Below are 18,840 nucleotides of genomic sequence, written 5' to 3' on the forward strand. Positions count from 1 at the left end.
ATGAGGTAAAAGAGGTTTAGAAAGTTCATATTTAAATACTTTGCTCTGTGTGTGTGTGTGTATGCATGTGAGTGTGATTATGCTTCTTACAAGTTAGAATTAATGTTTGTAGGGAATAAGAGTGCTCTAGTTTGCTTTTTTAGGAGAAATGAAAACATAAGCAAAAGATACTAGTAAGTTAGCTTTTGTTTTGTTTTAGCATTCCCATGCAAAATGTTTTTCTCTTATTATGTTTTATGCAACTTTAATGACTCTCAAACTGTTGATGTTTTTTCTCTAACCAGGTTTCAGCCACAAAAATCAACTTTTTTTTGTAGCAGAAACCTGGTTAGAGAAAAAACATCAACAGTTTATCTCAGCAGAAATATCTCAGTCCCATGGAATTCTAAATACTAAGACTGGATGGGGGGAAATGGTGAGATGTTAGTCAAAGACTAACAAGAGAGACAAGATGAATAAATTCTGGATATCTATTGTACAGCATAAAGACAATAGCTAATAAAGTATTGTATACTTGAAAATTGTTAAGGGAGTAGATGTTTAACGTTCTCACCCCCCAAAATTGGTAAATAATTGAGGGGATGTATATGTTAATTAGCTTGATTTAATTATTTCACAATGTGTATGCATATCCAAGCATCACATTTTACATACTAAAATAGATACAATTTTTATTTGTCAATTATACCATAATAAAGCTAGGAAGAATAAAAAATAAAAATAAACTAAACCTCACATAAGATAAACTGGAATAAAAATGAAAACCACAAATGAAAAACAATATTGACTACTGAAATTAATCTAATAGAAAGCAGAGTCAGCTATTTTCTCAATTGCATTTTGAACCTCCATAAATAGAAAAATACTTTAAAGTATAAAAACAAACTATGGGCCGGGCATGGTGGCTCATGCCTGTAATCCCAGCACTTTGGGAGGCTGAGGTGGGTGGATCACAAGGTCAGGAGTTCAAGACCAGCCTGGCCAAGATGGCGAAATCCTGTCTGTACTAAAAATACAAAAATTAGCTGGGCATGTTGGTGGGCAACTATAATCCCAGCTACTAGGGAGGCTGAGGCAGGGAATTGCTTGAACCTAGGAGGCAGAGGTTGCAGTGAGCCGAAATCATGCCACCGCACTCTAGCCTGAGCGACAGAGCAAGACTCCCTCTCAAAAAAAGAAAAAGAAAAAGGAAAAAAAAACCCTAAAAACAAACTATGTTATGATCTACTAAACACTTTCTTTTCTTACGAATGTCTTAAGTCCAAATAGATTCATAGTGTTGTAAAACAGAATTACTTCCTAAAGGGAAAAGTGCTAATTGAAAAATGTTATATTGACAGTATGTTTTAGTTTTGGAATTGCCTTAGAAATACTTATTGCATAACTACAATAATTAATGTTTATATTTCTCTTTTAAAACATTTATTTCATAGACATGCATACACATATTTTAATATCTTCTTTAGAAAAAAGCAGCTAGTCTCTGGAAAAGATATTTTAAAAATAGCAATGCAGCATCAAGTTTTATATTGCTGCATTGAAATATATCACTCGGGTCTCAACCTACTGATCACTTTATGTGAAACTTACTTCTGAAAAGCAGTGAAGATGACTAAATGCAACAGCGCTATCAATATTTTTAACTGTCAAGATTGCATAAGAAACAACAAGGAAGCATTGGTTATCTGTCTCTGAGTGTGTGAAGTAAAAATGCTTTGGCAGTAAAAACGAGATAATGTTAAAGCTATATCATTAGTCATCACACAACCTTATCTACCACTGGTTATATATTATTTACAAGACACTAAATCAGTGTTCACATGTAGCTAGGAAGTAAGTATAGACGTTTTACTTTTAAGAAGAGCGAGAATTAGTACACATGTAAAAAGCAAATGTCATGAAATGGAGTAACACTTTATGAAAATGTTGGAAGCAAATAGCATTTTTTCCCAAATATCTATTGGATCCACACTCCATTTCAAGTATTAGTAAATAAAACTTTAAAATCTCAATAGCAATTGTTAATGGAAACATATTTTTTTTTTTACCAGAAAAAGGGGTTAGAAAAAAACAAGAAAAAAGTAAAATAGATTCTTAAATTAATTTTGACGTCTTACAAATAGAGGAAAATTCTGCCATAGCATACTCGTCTTCTACCCAAACAAAAAAAGGTAAAAGTAAAAATTTCTGCATTTTGGTCTAATTGTCTGTCGTAACTTTCTACTGTTTTGATTTATCTCTTTAAAACGTTAGATGGGTAAAGACATGAGTTTTCCTAAATCTTTAGAGAATTTTCATATTAGCTATAGAAACATTTCTCAAATGGGGAATTTTTCAGGCTATCTTGATGTTCCCAATTGTGAAAATATGGGAAAACTATCAATATCTCCTCTCTGTCTATGCATTAAAATAACCAAGGGTTTTAGAATAAAGGAAGGACAAAGATTTCAACAAAGGAATAAAACAGGAGCTAAATAAAAGAAAATGGTTTTCTAATTTCAAGCAAAAGAAAAAATATGTCTAACAAGTGAGCTGGTGCTAAATCTTATCCATATTCTAGGATTATCCCCAAGAAAACTAAGGAGAAGGAAATATTTTCATAATTGATAAATAAACTACATAAATAGATTTGGATATATTTTTAATGTATTTTGTATAGTTTAATTTTAGAAAATTTTTAGATGTCTCAAGACATATTAAATAAGATTGTAAGCCAGCTGTGGTTGCTCAACCTGTAATCTCGGCACTTTGGAACACCAAGGTAGGGGGATCCCTTGAGTCCATGGCTTTGAGACCAGCATGGGCAAAATATTAAGACCTCCATCTCTACAAAATAAAAATTAAAAAATTAGCCAGGCATAGTGCCACACACCTGTGGTTCCAGCTACTTAGAGGTGCTGAGGATCACTTGAGTCCAGGAGGTTGAGGCTGTAGTAGGCTTTGATCGTGCTACTGCACTCCAGTCTGGGTGTCAGAGCAAGACCCTGTACTAAAAGTAAGTAAATAAATAAATAAATCAACAAATATGATTCTTTATCTGAAATCATCTATTCTTGAATTATCACTCTACCTGGAATTATTCTGATGGTTTATTTTGCCGGTATGTTGACTGTATATCTTCTAATCTTGCAAAACTCACTTAGTGAGTTTTGGATTTTCTACATAGAGAATCATGATGTGTCTAATAAAGTCTGTTTTAATTTTGTTTTGCAATCTAAATTCTTAATTTATTTTTATTGCCCGACTGCACTGGTTAGAATTTTCAGTAACAGATCTAAAGCTGGAGAATTTAATATCAGCAAAGGATAGTTTGATAATTTTGGAAAGAGGTTTGGCTTAAAATTTTTTCAAGAAAACAGGAGAAGCAGTTTCTGCCACCCAAGAGGCAGCAGAATACTCAGATGCCATTAAGAAAATTCCTGAGAAGAAGAATATCTGCCTGCATAGGTTTTTAATGCAGACATAACCGATCTATTCTGGGGGAAAAAAATTCTACAAAGGACATGTATTACTAAGGAAGAGAAGCAAGCACTAGGATTTAAGGCAAAGGGATAGGCTAACTCTACTGTTTTGTACAAATGCAGTCAGGATTTTGATCAGGACTGCCTTTATCTATAAAGCTGCAAATTTCTGAGCCCCAAAGGAGAAAGATAAATACCAGCTGCCAGTCTTTTGGTTGTACAACAAGAAGGCCTCAACAACCAGAACCAAGTTCAACACCATAGTCAACAAAGTGGTCTACTTGCCCCCAAACACAATGTAACTAATTCAGCCTCTAGATCAGAATGTAATAAGGACTTTCATGGCTCATTACACATAGTACTTTATGGTAAAGGCTTGTCAATGGTATGGAAGAAAACCATAATAGAGAAAACACTATGAAAGTCTGGAATGATGACAGCATTGAAGATGTCATCATTGTTATAGAAAAATCAATGGAAGACGTGAAGCCCCAAACAAGAAATTCCTGCTGGAGAAAGTTCTGTCCAGATACTGTGCATGAATTCACAGGATTTATAACAGAGTCAATCAAGGAAATAATAAAAGAGATGTAAATGTGGCCAAAAAAAGGGGGGAGTTAAGAGTTTCAAGATATGAGTTATGGAGAAATTCAAAAGCGAATAGACACCACAGCAGAAGAATTAACGGAAGATGACTGACGGAGACAAGTGCTTCCAAAATAGTGCCAGAAGATGAAGAAGAAGACATAGAGGAACCAGGGCCAGAAAACAAGTTGACATTAGACAATCTGGCAGAAGGCTTTTGATTTTCAAGACTGCTTTTGACTTCTTTTATAATACGGACTCTTCTATGATATGGGCACCAAAATTAAAGCAAATGGTAAGAGGATTGGTACCATAGAAACATTTTTAGAGAAATGAAAAAGCAAAAAAACAGAATTTACAATGTATTTTTGTAAAGTTACACCAAGTGTGCCTCCCCCGCCTCCCCTTCCACCTCCTCCACCTCTTCCACCCCTGAGTCATCAAGACCAACCCCTCCTCTTCCTCCTCCTCCACCTAGTCAATGTGAAGACTATGAGAATGAAGACCTTTTGATGATCCACTTCCACTTAATGAATAGTAAATATATTTCATCTTCCCTGTGATTTTCTTAATAACATTTTCTTTTCTCTAACTTACTTTATTGTAAGAATACAGTATATAATAGATACATTTAGCACAAAAATATGTTAATCAACTGTTTATGTTACTGGTAAATCTTCCAGTCAATAGTAGGCTACTCAGCAGTTATGTTTTGGTGTAGCCAAAAATCATAGGCAGAATTCTTTTTTTTTTTTGAGACGGAATCTCGCTCTGTCACCAGGCGCCAGGCTGGAGTGCAGTGGCGCAATCTTGGCTCACTGTAACCTCTGCCTCCCAGGCTCAAGCAATTCTCCTGCCTCAGCCTCCCAAGTAGCTGAGACTACAGGCGCACGCCACCACACCCAGCTAATTTTTGCATTTTTAGTAGAGACAGGGTTTCACCATGTTGGCCAGGATGGTCTCGATCTCTTGACCTCGTGATCTGCCCACGTTGGCCTCCCAAAGCATAAGCAGATTTTCAACTGTGTGTGGGGTCAGTTTCTTTAGCCTCTGTCTTGTACAAGAGTCCCCCGTATACTTATTTTTTCTCTTCCTTTATTCTTTTTTTTTTTTTTTTTTTTTTTTTTTTTGAGATGGAGTCTCGCTCTTGTTACCCAGGCTGGAGTGCAATGGCGCGATCTCGGCTCACCGCAACCTCCGCCTCCTGGGTTCAGGCAATTCTCCTGCCTCAGCCTCCTGAGTAGCTGGGATTACAGGCACGCACCACCGTGCCCAGCTAATTTTTTTGTATTAATAGAGACGGGGTTTCACAATGTTGACCAGGATGGTCTCGATCTCTCGACCTCGTGATCCACCCGCCTCGGCCTCCCAAAGTGCTGGGATTACAGGCTTGAGCCACCGCGCCCGGCCTTCCTTTATTCTTAATGTTCAAGATTCCTGCTGGTTTCATGTCTATTCTATATGAAGAGCTTCCATTAACAATTTTTTTGTTAATTTTTATTTGATTTTTTAAATTTTACTTTAAGTTCCGGGATATGTGTGCTGAACATACTGGTTTGTTACATAGGTATACATGTGCCATAGTGGTTTGCTGCACCTATCAACCCATTATCTAGGTTTTAAGCCCTACATGCATTAGGTATTTGTCCTAATGCTCTCTCTCCCCTTTCCCTCACCTCCCGACAGGCCCCAGTGTGTGATGTTCCCTCCCTGTGTCCATGTGTTCTCATTGTTCAACTCCCACTTATGAATTAGAACATGTGGTGTTCAGTTTTCTGTTCCTGTGTTAGTTTGCTGAGAATGATGGTTTCCAGCTTCATCCATATCCCTGCAAAGGACATGAACTCATTCTTTTTTATGGCTGTGTAGTATTTCTTGGTGTATATGTGCCACATTTTCTTTATTCAGTCTATCATTGATGAACATTTGGGTTGATTCCAAGTCTTTACTATTGTAAATAGTGCTGCAATAAACATATGCATGCATGTGTCTTTATAACAGAATGATTTATAATACTTCGGGTATATTCCCAGTAATGAGATTGCTGGGTAATAAGTCTTTAAAACAAGTCTGCTCACTAAAGATGCTCCGAGTTTTCTTCCAGCAGAGAATGTTTTAATTACCTTTGTTCTTGAAAAATATTTTTTGCTGAATGTAGAATTATGGGTCGAGAGTTCTATTTTGTTTTTCTCTGAGCACATTAAAATACTATGCTAATTCCTTCTGGTCTACAGATGAGTCCACAGCAATTCAAATCATTGGATCTCCAGAGCTAATATGTCATTTTCTTTTGGCTGTCTTTAAAATTGTCTTATTGTTAAAATTTATCAGTTTGATTGTGATGTGTCTGCGTGTGCAGTTTTGGGGTTTATTCCGTTTTGGGCCCCTTCAGCTTCTGGAGTATGCGAGACTATGCCTTTTGCCAAACTTAGAAATATTTTCTCATATTTAATTTTTTTGTCCTATACTGTTTTCCTCTCCTTCTGGAACTCTGAGACACAAATTTTGCAACATTTTCTATGGTTCTGTAGCCCATTTTTATTCAATATTTTTTGTCTGTGGTGTTAAATTGAATACTTTCTACTGACTTATCTTCAATTTGACTGACTCATTCCTCCTTCTACTTTGTTACTGAGTTTCCCCAATGAGTTATTTTTTATTTTAGTTATATTTTTTCATGTCTAAATTTTTTGTTTCCTCTTTATACCTATATTAATATTTGTTTTCTATTTGACATTTGTTTTCTATTTTGATATTTGTTTTCAGAATTGCTTGGTCAAACATTTTTGTAAAAGCTGCATTAAAGCCTGCGTAAGGTATTGCCAACATCTCTATTTGTTGTTATCTATTATCTTTTTCCATGCAAATTGAGTTTTTCATGGTTTATCATAGGCTTAGAGATCTTTAATTGTGTCATGAGCATGTTGAACATTATATATTAAACAAGGTCTCTTTTTAATTCTATAAGTAATACTGATATGTTTGTAAGGCACTGACCTTGTTGGTTTCAGGTCACAAGGTTCAATGCACGTTCTGTGGCTGTGCTTCCAATGGCAGTTATGTTTTTAGGTTGTGCTATTATCTCAGTGGTCATGCATGCCACGCAGTGGTCAGCCTTACCTCTGTGCGGGGAGGTCTATCTGACTACCTCAGTTTTCAGTGTCTATTGTATTCTAATTAGGGACATAGTCACACATGGGCAGATTGTGTTGAACCTAAGAATTCATAAACAGCCTCGCTTTCCCAAGCTCTTTTCTCTGCTATCTCCTAGTACTTTCTGGTTGGCTGGAGGCTAATTAAAGAGTTCAATATCCTAAAACTATTACTTTTTTTTTTTGAGAGGGAATCTCACTCCATCACCCAGGCTGGAGTGCAGTGACATGATCTCGGCTCACTGCAACCTCTGCCTCCTGGGTTCAAGCGATTCTCCTGTCTCAGCCTCCCCAGTAGCTGAGATTACAGGAGTCCACCACTATGCCTGGCTAATTTTTGTGTTTTTAGTAGAGACAGGGTTTCACCATGTTGGCCAGGGTGGCTAAAACCATCACTTCTGCGATCATCCTGTAATTTTGGAAGACAAAACAAAGAAAGAAAAAGAATTACTAGGTTCGACCAATCTCTGAGCACTACGGCTCCATCTAACAGAGAGAACCTTAACTTCTCTGGCATTTCTGCCTCTGCTCTTGGCTACTTTTGTTGCCACCCTCGCTCCCAGCATAAGGTGGTCTGGGGCATGGAATATAAGTGAGTGAAAACTGAAAAAAATTTCCCAAATCTTTCTGAGCTCAGAAGTTCCCTTTTACACCTCCTCGAGCCAGGACTAGAGGGTTTATCTCAGATCTCTCTCTGTGTGTACCACAGTGCTCGCTTCTCAGTTCCAGGGCAGTGAATACCCAAGGAACAACAACAACAAAAAAGCCAAATTAGCCACCGTTTCTTTAGGATTTTGAATTTTAGTGCTTCTCCTCAGTGTACCTACTTATATTTATGTCAGCAAGATCTCAAATAATGATTCCACATATTTTATCTAGGTTTTCTAGAGGTAGTTGGGGGAAAATGTGGATGCGTGTTTGCTTCTTTGCTTTATTTTACCCAGGATGGAAACTTCTGGTTCAATCATTTCTTTCTTTTTTCATTTTTTGAAACAGAATTTTGCTCTCATTTCCCAGTTTGCAGTGCAATGGCACAGTCTCCACTCACTGCAACCTAGACCTTCTGAGTTCAAGCGATTCTTCTGCCTCAGCCTCCCCAGTAGCTGAGATTACAGGCATGTGCCACCACGCTCGGCCTCAATCACTTCTTTAACAAAAAACTTTTTTAAAAGTTTTATGAAATCTAATCTGTATGTTTAAAATTGATACCATTCTTCTAAATCACAACATAAACAAATTATTCCCATATAATAGTTCTTGGCATTCCGATCTCTTGTGGAAGAAAACAGTTCAAATCACAACTACTAAAGACACAAGAGATTTGTTTTAGTCACCAAACTGCAAATTTCTCTCAATTACTTTACAACTCTTCTCAACTTTAGTTCCTCTTTGCAACACTTCTCATTTGCAATAGATGACCTAGCTTAATTAGAGTCACAATTCCACTGACTGTGAGTTGTGTTTTTTTATCATTCTCTTGAGGTAAGTTTATTTTTCTCTACTTTTCCATCTCTTACAGAGAAAGTTTCTTATACTTTATCTGCCTAAGATTTGATTCCTTCTCTAATGAGCACCTTGGTCCCCCAATATGTGATTATTACCATTTCACTGTATCATCCTTGTGACCGATGTCACAGAATCCTTGGATGTCACTTCAACAGCTGGAAGCCTCTGTGGCCAGCAGCACCTCTGCCTGAGTAATCTCTTGTGCTCACTGGGCTTGTTATGTCCACTCAGCCCAGCAGGCTGTGCTAAGCTTGCGCTACCAGGCAGGATCACACACCTGCCAAGGGTACAGAAGGCATGAAGTAGCGAGGGGTGTGTGGGCAAGCAAGTGCATGGTCTGGCTACTGTGCATGGTGGGTGGGCAGCTCCAGGAACCAGCTCTGTGCCAGGCTGTGACTGGACCAGATGTATTGTACGTGGCTTCTGCTGTGGGAACCCATGTCTGGATGAGGAGAATGTGGGGGCATCTGGAAGCTTGGAGATGCCAGGAACTGCAAGCCCCAAAGATAGTGTCACTGGCCTGGCTTGGGTAGCCCCTAGGTCTAGGCTCTCTGAAGGGCTGCAACTCTTCTTCTTCTCACCTACAACGTGGCAAGCAGGGGGGCATGTTTCAGCCCTGTTTGTGTTACAGCTCTTTTAGTCCTGCCATTCAGCAAGTCCCAAGTTCTTGTCCCACATCCAGGAAGAATAAGATATGCAGATAACTGGAGTGAAAGTTGAGCAAGGTGGAGAGGAGTGTCATTGAGTGGCAGAACAGTTCTCAGGATACCCAAAGTGGGTAGCTCCTTTCCACAGGCAGGTCGTTCTAACTAGCTGAGGAGATCCCACATGGGTAGCTCCTTCCTGCAGTTGGTAGTCCCCTTCCCTCTATGTGAGTCTGGCAGGGTCTGGGGGTTTACATAGGCTCAAAAGGGAGAAGTACAGGCTGGTTGGTCCATGGGCAGCCATGGGTGGGTACAGAAAAAGGACTATAAGTTCTCTGAGCAGCTGACTTCCCTGGCACTGACAGCTTGGCCCTGGGCTTCAGGCCCATCCCTGACTTGAAGGTGGGGTTTCACCAGGACCCACCCCTTTCCATGCAGGAACCACCACTTTCTACCTCCTGCTGCCATCAATTATGTCTTTCATGGAGTCCAGGCTGCTTGTGCCAAAGGGCTCCTGAAGGCTGTGCCAAGCCATCCTCAGGACCGACTTGGCCTCCCTCTTGTGCTCATCAGTGTTCAAATTCCAGAGGAAGCCAAGGCAGCAGGTGGTTGGCACGCTAGTGCCTCCTCAAGTGCACACCTGGCCAGGTTGGGACTGTGCCCATGCTTGGTTTTAACTTTGCTCTGAAATCAGATTGGGCGCTGGGAGTAGGGGAGAGGCCAGACAGTGGTAGAAGGCACTTATGAGCCTGTGAAGGAAGCAGGGCTTCCCAGGCTCTTGAGAGAGCAAGGATGCTTGGGTCCCTAAGTCAGCAGACACAGCTAGGGGACTGCAGCTGTGCCTGGGAGAGCAGATTTCCCACCTGCCAACTTGGAAGGGGGCGGGGCTCCCTCCAGCTTGGGAGAAGTGGGGCTTCCCAGGCTCTTGAGCGTGCAGGGATGCTTGGGTCCTTAAGTTGGCAGGCCCAGCAAGGGGACCGCAGGTGTGCCCAGGAGTGCAGGGCTTCCACCTGCAAGCTTGGAAGGGGGCGAGGCTCCCACCTGCTCCAGGCTCCCTCCAGCTCCACTGAGCATGCAGCCCCTGCCTCAGCTCCCCTGCTGTAGCTTGCATCCCCACAGAGGCTGCTCCAGATGGACCACCACTGCCATCACCTATGTATTTAAGTCTCTCTCTCTCTCTGTCTATCTGTCTGTCTGTGTGTCTAGCTATCTGATCTATTTTGAAGTAGAGGTAGAGGGATTTTACTCAATCTCTACATCTCCACTGTCATTTAGCTAATTTTCCATGCAGAAAATTCGAACATAATCTTTATTTATTCAACTGTCTCAGCTGCCACCTACCAGCTAAGAACTTTTCTAATCTTGATCCTCCCAATTCCATGTCATTACAACCAAATTTAAATTTAGCCAATGCTCCCCTAAAGGTTTTTGAGTTTCATTCTTTTTCTTTGATTTTATATATTGTTTTGCTTTTCTTTCTTTCACTTCTGGAACAAACCCTTCTCAAACCACAAGTTCTGCATCACTTAGCTCCCAAAGAGAAAGAGAAACTCTTGTCTCTTGGTGTTTAATTTTGTATTATATATGTTCCATGTTATTGCTCTTATACCTCTTCTGAGTAAAATTTTCTTAAAACATTTCTCTTTTCTTGGCTTCTTCCAGTTTGTCATTTATATTTAAGAAGTGTCTTTGTGTATAAAGTTATGTAGGAATCTGTGAGAAACACTTTTTTCTAACTATGAAAATATAAGTGGCCGGGCGCAATGGCTCAAGCTGTAATCAGCACTTTGGGAGGCAAGGCGGGTGGATCACAAGGTCAAGAGATCGAGACTGTCCTGGCTAACATGGTGAAATCCTATCTCTACTAAAGAGACAAAAAATAGCTGGGCATGGTGGCGGGTGCCTGTACTCCCGGCTTCTTGGGAGGGTGAGACAGGAGAATTGCTTGAACCCGGGAGGCAGAGGTTGCAGTGAGCCGAGATTGCGCCACTGCACTCCAGCCTGGAGGACAAAGCAACACTTTGTCTCAAAAAAAAAAATATATATGTGTATATATATATATATATATACACACACACACACACACATACACACATACATACATATATTGTATATATATATATACACACACACACATATATATACACACACACACACACACATATATATATATATGAAGGAAAGAAAAGCAAGCATACAGTTCTTTCTTATGCCCCTTTCCCCACAGGCTCCGAAGTGCCTGCTGAATCACTAAATTTTAACGGAGATTGCTTCTTTCCTTTTTTTTTTTTTAACGTGAAGCCAAATCTTTACTTTATAGCACCTCATTCCATTCTACTAATCATGAAGTCTAATCTAGCTATTTTATTTATTTCCTTATTATAGAGAAGAAGCTTTCTAAGAAAACATTTTTACTGCATGTTTAGCACATCATACCTTAGGTTCTAATTTGTGATTAGCTTTCACATTAGATCCCCTATTACATACACAAATAAACATATAGTAATTAGTGATAAGTAGTTAAATTGTTAAATGAATTGTTGAAAACTACATGCTCCTATTTGTAAGTTCAATAGTATTCATAAATAAATAATGTGGACAATAAGATCTTATAAACAAATAAATAAATGTATGCATGAATATTTTTTCCTATTCAAACAGTTTTGGGAAACTGTCTCTTCCTGAGAAAGATACGATGTCTCAGATAAATAGTGTCTTCATATTTTGCCATTATAAATATTTGGTATTACTTAAGCTAATACTTTTATGAAGAAAAAAAGTTGCTCTTTTCTTGAAGTTTCTCTCTTTAAACTTTGTGAGATGAAACTGCAGTATTTGCATTTTTGCAAATCTGGTCAGAATCAGCACATTAATTTTGCTAGTTTTGCTGGCTATGCATAATTTTTGTGCCACTATTAATTTTGTAGGTATACGCAGTGAGGTTGTTCTTTGCTTGGCTTGAAAAACTACATTCATTTGGTACACATTTTTAAAATATGTGTTGTGAAAGAGAATAAATTCAAAGAAAACAGAAATATAAGTTAAAATAAATACATTAGAAATTTATGTACAATGACCCTAAGTTAACCCTGACTGCAATAAAAATAATATAATATGAAACAAAAATATGTGCTAATCATTAAATATTTAAAACTTCATAGAAAAAATATGAAGGTAATAATAAGATATACCTTGTTTACTGCTATTATCCATATACAGAGAAAAGTAACTGGTACATTATAAGTGGTCAATAAATATTTGGTAATGAAAGAAAAAAATGAGTTAGCATTGTTTATAAAAGTAATATATGTGTTAAATATAAAAATAGGTATCAAGATATTTATATACACATTAAAAACTAATTCAGTGAGTATTATTTAATCACAATATCAAATAAACCAAATTATTATTTGAGGTTCAGAACATATTCACAATTCAAAATAAAATTATTTTCTTTTTCAATTTAAGAACTAATTTAATTTTAATTTTTGGAACTTAGTAGGAATTAAATATAGGAAAATAAATAATTCTAGATCTGGGCCTTCTTTAAAGACGAGTACCCATAACAATTAGACTTCTGATGTTTTCAAAGATATACTTTGTGTAAATACAAGAGCAGAAAATATTGAATTCCTAAATAATATGCTTGGCTGGCAAGTGAAATGAGTTCTCTGGACTATATTGAAATCAATATTTTCAGAAATGTGTTCAGGAGAAAGTGTCAAATATTTTTTAAACTATATGCAATATAAACTATTTCTATACAATCTATGGACCTAATTAGTGTTAAAAAAAACTATGGTAAGAAATGAAGACTGAAGGGAATTGACAGAAATGAAATAAGACAAATAATTAAAATCCCAAAAGGGCACATGTTTTTGAAACACACCTATTTCTTAATAAAGTTGAACTTATTGATAGAGAAAGATGAGAAAGTGATTGACAAGAAGAGAACCAAAGCCCTATATTAATCCCTAGAATTCATAGAGGGATGGAGAGACATCCACGTTCACTTGTCAAAATCAGCACTGACAAGAGTAGGAGTATTTTTAAGCTTTTTCTACTACAAGTCGGTACAGAAATCACCTTAATACTGCAAATTAACAATACAATGATGATTTCCCAGACTTAGCGCAGTTATAAATACAAAGCCAAGCTTCTTAATTTTTGAATATGTGGTTAGATGTTTTAGTTGAAAATGACTATTTTATTCCTCAAGGAAAAAGGCTTTTTAAAAAAGTCTTATACCAACAGAAATTTTCTGATTTACTTAGTAATTACTTATTGTTTGATGAATTTTTGTAAATAAATTTGCATTGTAAGGTTTAGGTGACTTATAGCCATATTTTATAGCCATATGCATTATAAAGTGTGTGTGTGTGTGTGTGTGTGTGTGTGTGTGTGTGTGTGTAAATGGTTCAGTCTCAGTACATGGGAAACAAACCAAATAGAGTTTTTAAGTTGAGGCAATATTTGAAGGAGTAACTGAGTTAATAGAATACCTTAATTCTTAGATTCTATGTTTATAATTTTATAAACACCTGATAATAAATTTTAAAACTAATCAGTCTTTTAATTGCTTTCTGTCTTAGTATGTTTAGTGTTGCTATAAAAAAATACCTGAGGCTAGTTAATTTATAAAGAAAAGTTTATTTGGCTTTTTTGTATTCTGTAGGCTAAAAGATTGGGCATCATGTGAAAGTCTCAGGCTGCTCTCACTCATGGCAGAATGTGTAAGCCAGCAAGTGCAGAGATCATATGATGAGAGAGAAAGCGAGAGAGGGAGTAGGGAGGTGTCAGGCTCTCTTTAACAAGCAGTTATCAAGGTACGTAATAGAAGAACACCCTTCTTACTGCAAGAAAGGCGTCAAGCCATTCATGGGAGATCTGTCCCACACCTCCCACTAGACTACACCTCCAACATTGGGGATCAAATTTCAGCATGAGGTTTTGAGAACAAATATCCAGACAGTAGAATTTTCCATTGGTAACGCATTCTCTTCCAAAATCTGAAAAAACTCCTCCTCAGCATTTTCACCAGTCACGTTTTTAGTAGCCACACAATTTTGGGGATCTCACATTAAATTTAAAAAGTATTTTTATAAACTCATTTTCATTAATGGTAATCCTTGTTTCATTATCCTTGCATGTTATTCTGATTCTTCTCTCACTAAGAAATGTGCTAAAACTGTATTTTCATAATGGTACTTTCCATTGCTTCAAATAATAATTTGGTGAATACTACATCAAATCACTAGCCTTTATTTTATGATGTAACTGGGAAAGAAATCCAGTTATAGATAAGTGGGCTTGATCTTTTCTTCAACGTTTACAAATGTGTGTCTCTGTACATTATTATGTGTGTGTGTATATGTTATTAAGAAAATTACAAGAAAGAGAAAATACATTGATTATTCATTGGATGGAAATGGATTATCATAAAGGTGTTCATCCTCATCATCGTCACACTGAGTAGGCTGAGAGAAAAGAGGAAGTGGGGCTTGCTCTTGCTATCTCAGCTGTGTCAGAGGCAGAAGAAAATGCCTGTATAAATGAATGTGTATAGTTCAAATTTATGTTATTCAAGAGATGACTGTATACTCTCTATATACACATTTCTACATAAATAACATTCTATATGTTTCTAGACATTATATATTTTTATTTCCAGCTGTATGTTTTCTGACATACGGTCTTTCTAATTGGAATTTTATAATGATGAGTAGTTATACTTTTATCAACAGAAATTATTTGTATTTTACTAGAAATACCAAAATATTATGGCCAATTCTATCAACTCTCCATAAAAAGAATGATAGCACATGAATGCTCCAGTGTTATTACTTATAGTTTTGTCCCTGAACCTAATGCTTAGTGATAAGCTTTCGCACAAAATGGAAAAATCAATTTTATGGTCACATGTGCTACAGTGTAGGCCACTTTTTCTCACTCAGCCAATATATGGTGTCATTGTCCAAGGCATTACATTGTCTCAATTCAAAATGTATGTACCTCAGCTCACTATATAATATAATGCATAGTATCCATCCCTTTCGAAATTACCTGACACTTTTTTGTACCATATCACTTCACTTAGATATTCTTTGTTCTAATATCACTATTACTCTCTCAATGATCATCATGGCACAAATAAAGCCGTGGTAAACCCATGTGAATCTCAACTTCCAATTATGGTCAAAACTTCCTGGATTTTAAAAAATATTAATTAATTTAATGAGAATAAGTAATCCAATTCAGGTCCCAGGATATAGTAGTATTTAACAAATATCAGTTTCATTAATTAACTATTTAATGCAATTAATGGGGATTGCTACCCTTTACAAATTTAGATGTATGAAATATATTCAGAAGATAGTAGCTACCAGTGTAATAAAAAAAATTGGCAATATGAAGAATGAGAATGGGGGAAAGGATGTAAACAAACAAAAAGAGACTATGTGTGTTCATTTCTTATACACAATCCATTGTCTTTGCTAATGTCAAAAAGCATTTACTTGCAGTGAGTTATAAGCAAAATGGTCAAACTACTGAGTTTTGTGATAAATCAAATATGACAGTTAATTGGAAGGTTCAGTGTATGTCAGGCACAGATTACTTGTGTTCAAAGAATAAGAATTTAATAAAATATTAAAGTATACTGATTTATAGTATATTTTCTGTGATTAGTATAAACAAATGTTAGGTTTTTACAGCACTGCCTTTTGATTGATAGACAGTTAGCTTTACTTTGATTTGAAGCTGCTATAATACTGCTATACTGCGGAAGTATTGGTTGATAGTAATAATGACATTTAAGGCAACGGATGTTATTTAATGAAAATAACAGTGAAAGTTAAAATATTAATATATCTTAAACTTTAAAACTCTAATGCTTAAATATAAAAACAAACATTATATGTCAAATCTAAATATATTATTGTTAAAAGTATAATTATGAGCTGACTTCATCAGATATAATTTTTGTACAGAATATTTCATTTTATTTATGTATTATAAAAAATATTATATAATGGAGAATGTCTGATTGCAAAAGTGAGAAAACGAGTATGTGCCAATATACTCTATATAAAGTGTTACTACTTAGTAGATAGATAATATTTTAATGAAGATGTTGGAATTTCTTATCATTAATATAAAATGAAGAAGAAATAAATGATGTCAAACAAATTTTCATTCTTTCTTTCCTTAATTCTTTTAAAATGCCAAGCTTAGGATAGTGAAAAGAAATTTTAACAATATAATTTTGGCAGATATCAAAATGCTCTTTATGTTGTTTCGTACAGGTAGTTTTATATCACAATGTTAATCAGACATGGATCATTCCTCCTTACTTTATAGAAATTACATTTATCAATATGAAGTTGTCACTTCAACAGCTGTCCTGTACAAAAGATTTTCCACCATGATGATAAGAATTTCAAATAACAATTTCCTCAGTAAAACAAAACTGAAGTCAAATAAAGTAAGTTGTTCATGAAAATATGTAAGAGAACATATGTTCTTTTGAAAAACAACTAGTGGAATACCTTCTTACTGGAGTATTAATGGTGATAATGCCACTAAAATAAAAAAGAAATTTTGTAACTACAGAACTATAAATTTGGAATATCAGATGGAGGATACAGGTGTCTTGACAGATGTAAAACACAATACAACAAACTTCAAAAAGACAATAAACTGAAAAGAATCTTGCTAATTACACGTACGCATATAATGGTCTCTTGTATGTGTCCAATCTACACAATGAGATCCACATGAAGGCTGTGTGGAAAAGAACGGAAATCTAGGTGTATATAGTACACTTGTAAAAGTAATTATTATCAAGATATTTAAAAATTACTATTTTTTAAGTTGTACATATTATTAACTATAATCTGTTTTTACTTCATATTTTTATTTAGGTAAATTCTTCATGAACAAAAGAGAATATGCATTCTCTATGTTAATAGAGAATTAATATATACATAAATTATATTATAATATTTTAATACGTTTTTATCATTAACGATGGAAATTTTGTAATTTTGAAGGACTAGATATTTATTTATATACATGCACATGGGTACTTTCCTATATTTGTATTATACTTTAGTAATAGGTCTAAAATATATAAAGTTGAAAATCTGATATTGCTTAGGATTATGGTATTTATTAATCTGTCATTATTTAAGATTATGGTATTTATTATAGAACATTTTTTGATATATTTCTGCATATTTTGATGATTTTCTTATAGTATCATGCATAACTAGTAAGAAGGCCGATATCTCATTTTTTCTAATTTATGCTAGTGGATAATATCATGCAACCCTGAAAATTTCCTACATACTTTTTAAAATACATCTTTAATTTTTCAAGCATAAGTCATAAGTCTTAGAACAGCTAAAATTAATCCATGTACAACTGGGCACTTTGCAAAATTTTAATAACTTGGTATAGTGATCCCTTAATGCCAATCAAATCTATTTCTTTATTTTAGGTTAGTCCTGTAATTTATGATTCAGACAGTGGAAAATGGCTTTACCTAGCATCTTATGTAAAAATGTTTTCTTCTACCTTCCTGTTGGCTGTTAAGCTGGCAGTGAACACATTTTCTGTTTGACACAATGTACTCATTTTGATATTGTCATATCACACTTACTGCGAAGTACAAGTTCTTAACATGATTGTATTGTTATACTTAAAATCAAGGTAAATGGTAATTTCACACAGTGCTTCATTTCCCAAGTGCTGTAAATGTTTCATTAATGTAGTTTCAGTAAGTACAAGTGTTAAGCTAAGACGGGCTGTTATATTTATAAATTCAACAATGAAACAAAGGCTGAAACTCAAAAAATAAAACAGAGACTCAAATTCCTAGGATTTGAATGTATTGCAATTCTAACACGGAAGTCACCATATAAGATAATGATAGTGTTTACTGCTTATGCTAAACCATCTTCCATAATGTTGTAATGTGTCTTGGGGTCACACCCTGTTTCTAATATTCTCCAATGAATTTGACTTTGGACAAATTATTTAATCTCTGTGTTTCAGTTATTAGTTCACTTACCTGTTAAATGATTATGATATTATGTTCAGGTAGGTCTTTTGAAATTTAAATCAGAAGTTGAACTAAAACCTTTACAATAAGCCCAAAAGTGTAAATATCAATTAAAGTATTATTTTTTATTATCATGGTTATTCTTGGTTATTATTGTTACAGTATGCTATGGTAGCAGTTCTGGAAAGTATCCCCAAATTACAGTATAGGTGAATATGAAATAAAATATTTTAAATGTCACATTTTAATGTAAATAGCATTCACACCCCCTCAAAATTAAATTTCCAAGTCAAATATTCTTATATTTATTAAAATATCAACAAAATTATGCTCCTATAGAGAATTTACAGATTTTATTGTTATAAGTTAGCATTAAGTGCCAACATTGGACAAAACCAGTCCAAAATGTAAAGATAATATGTAGGCAA

This window comes from Aotus nancymaae, unplaced genomic scaffold (assembly GCF_030222135.1).
Source record: "Aotus nancymaae isolate 86718 unplaced genomic scaffold, 86718_ANA_hifiasm-v0.15.2.pri h1tg000115l, whole genome shotgun sequence".
NCBI classification, from domain to species: Eukaryota; Metazoa; Chordata; class Mammalia; order Primates; family Aotidae; genus Aotus; species Aotus nancymaae.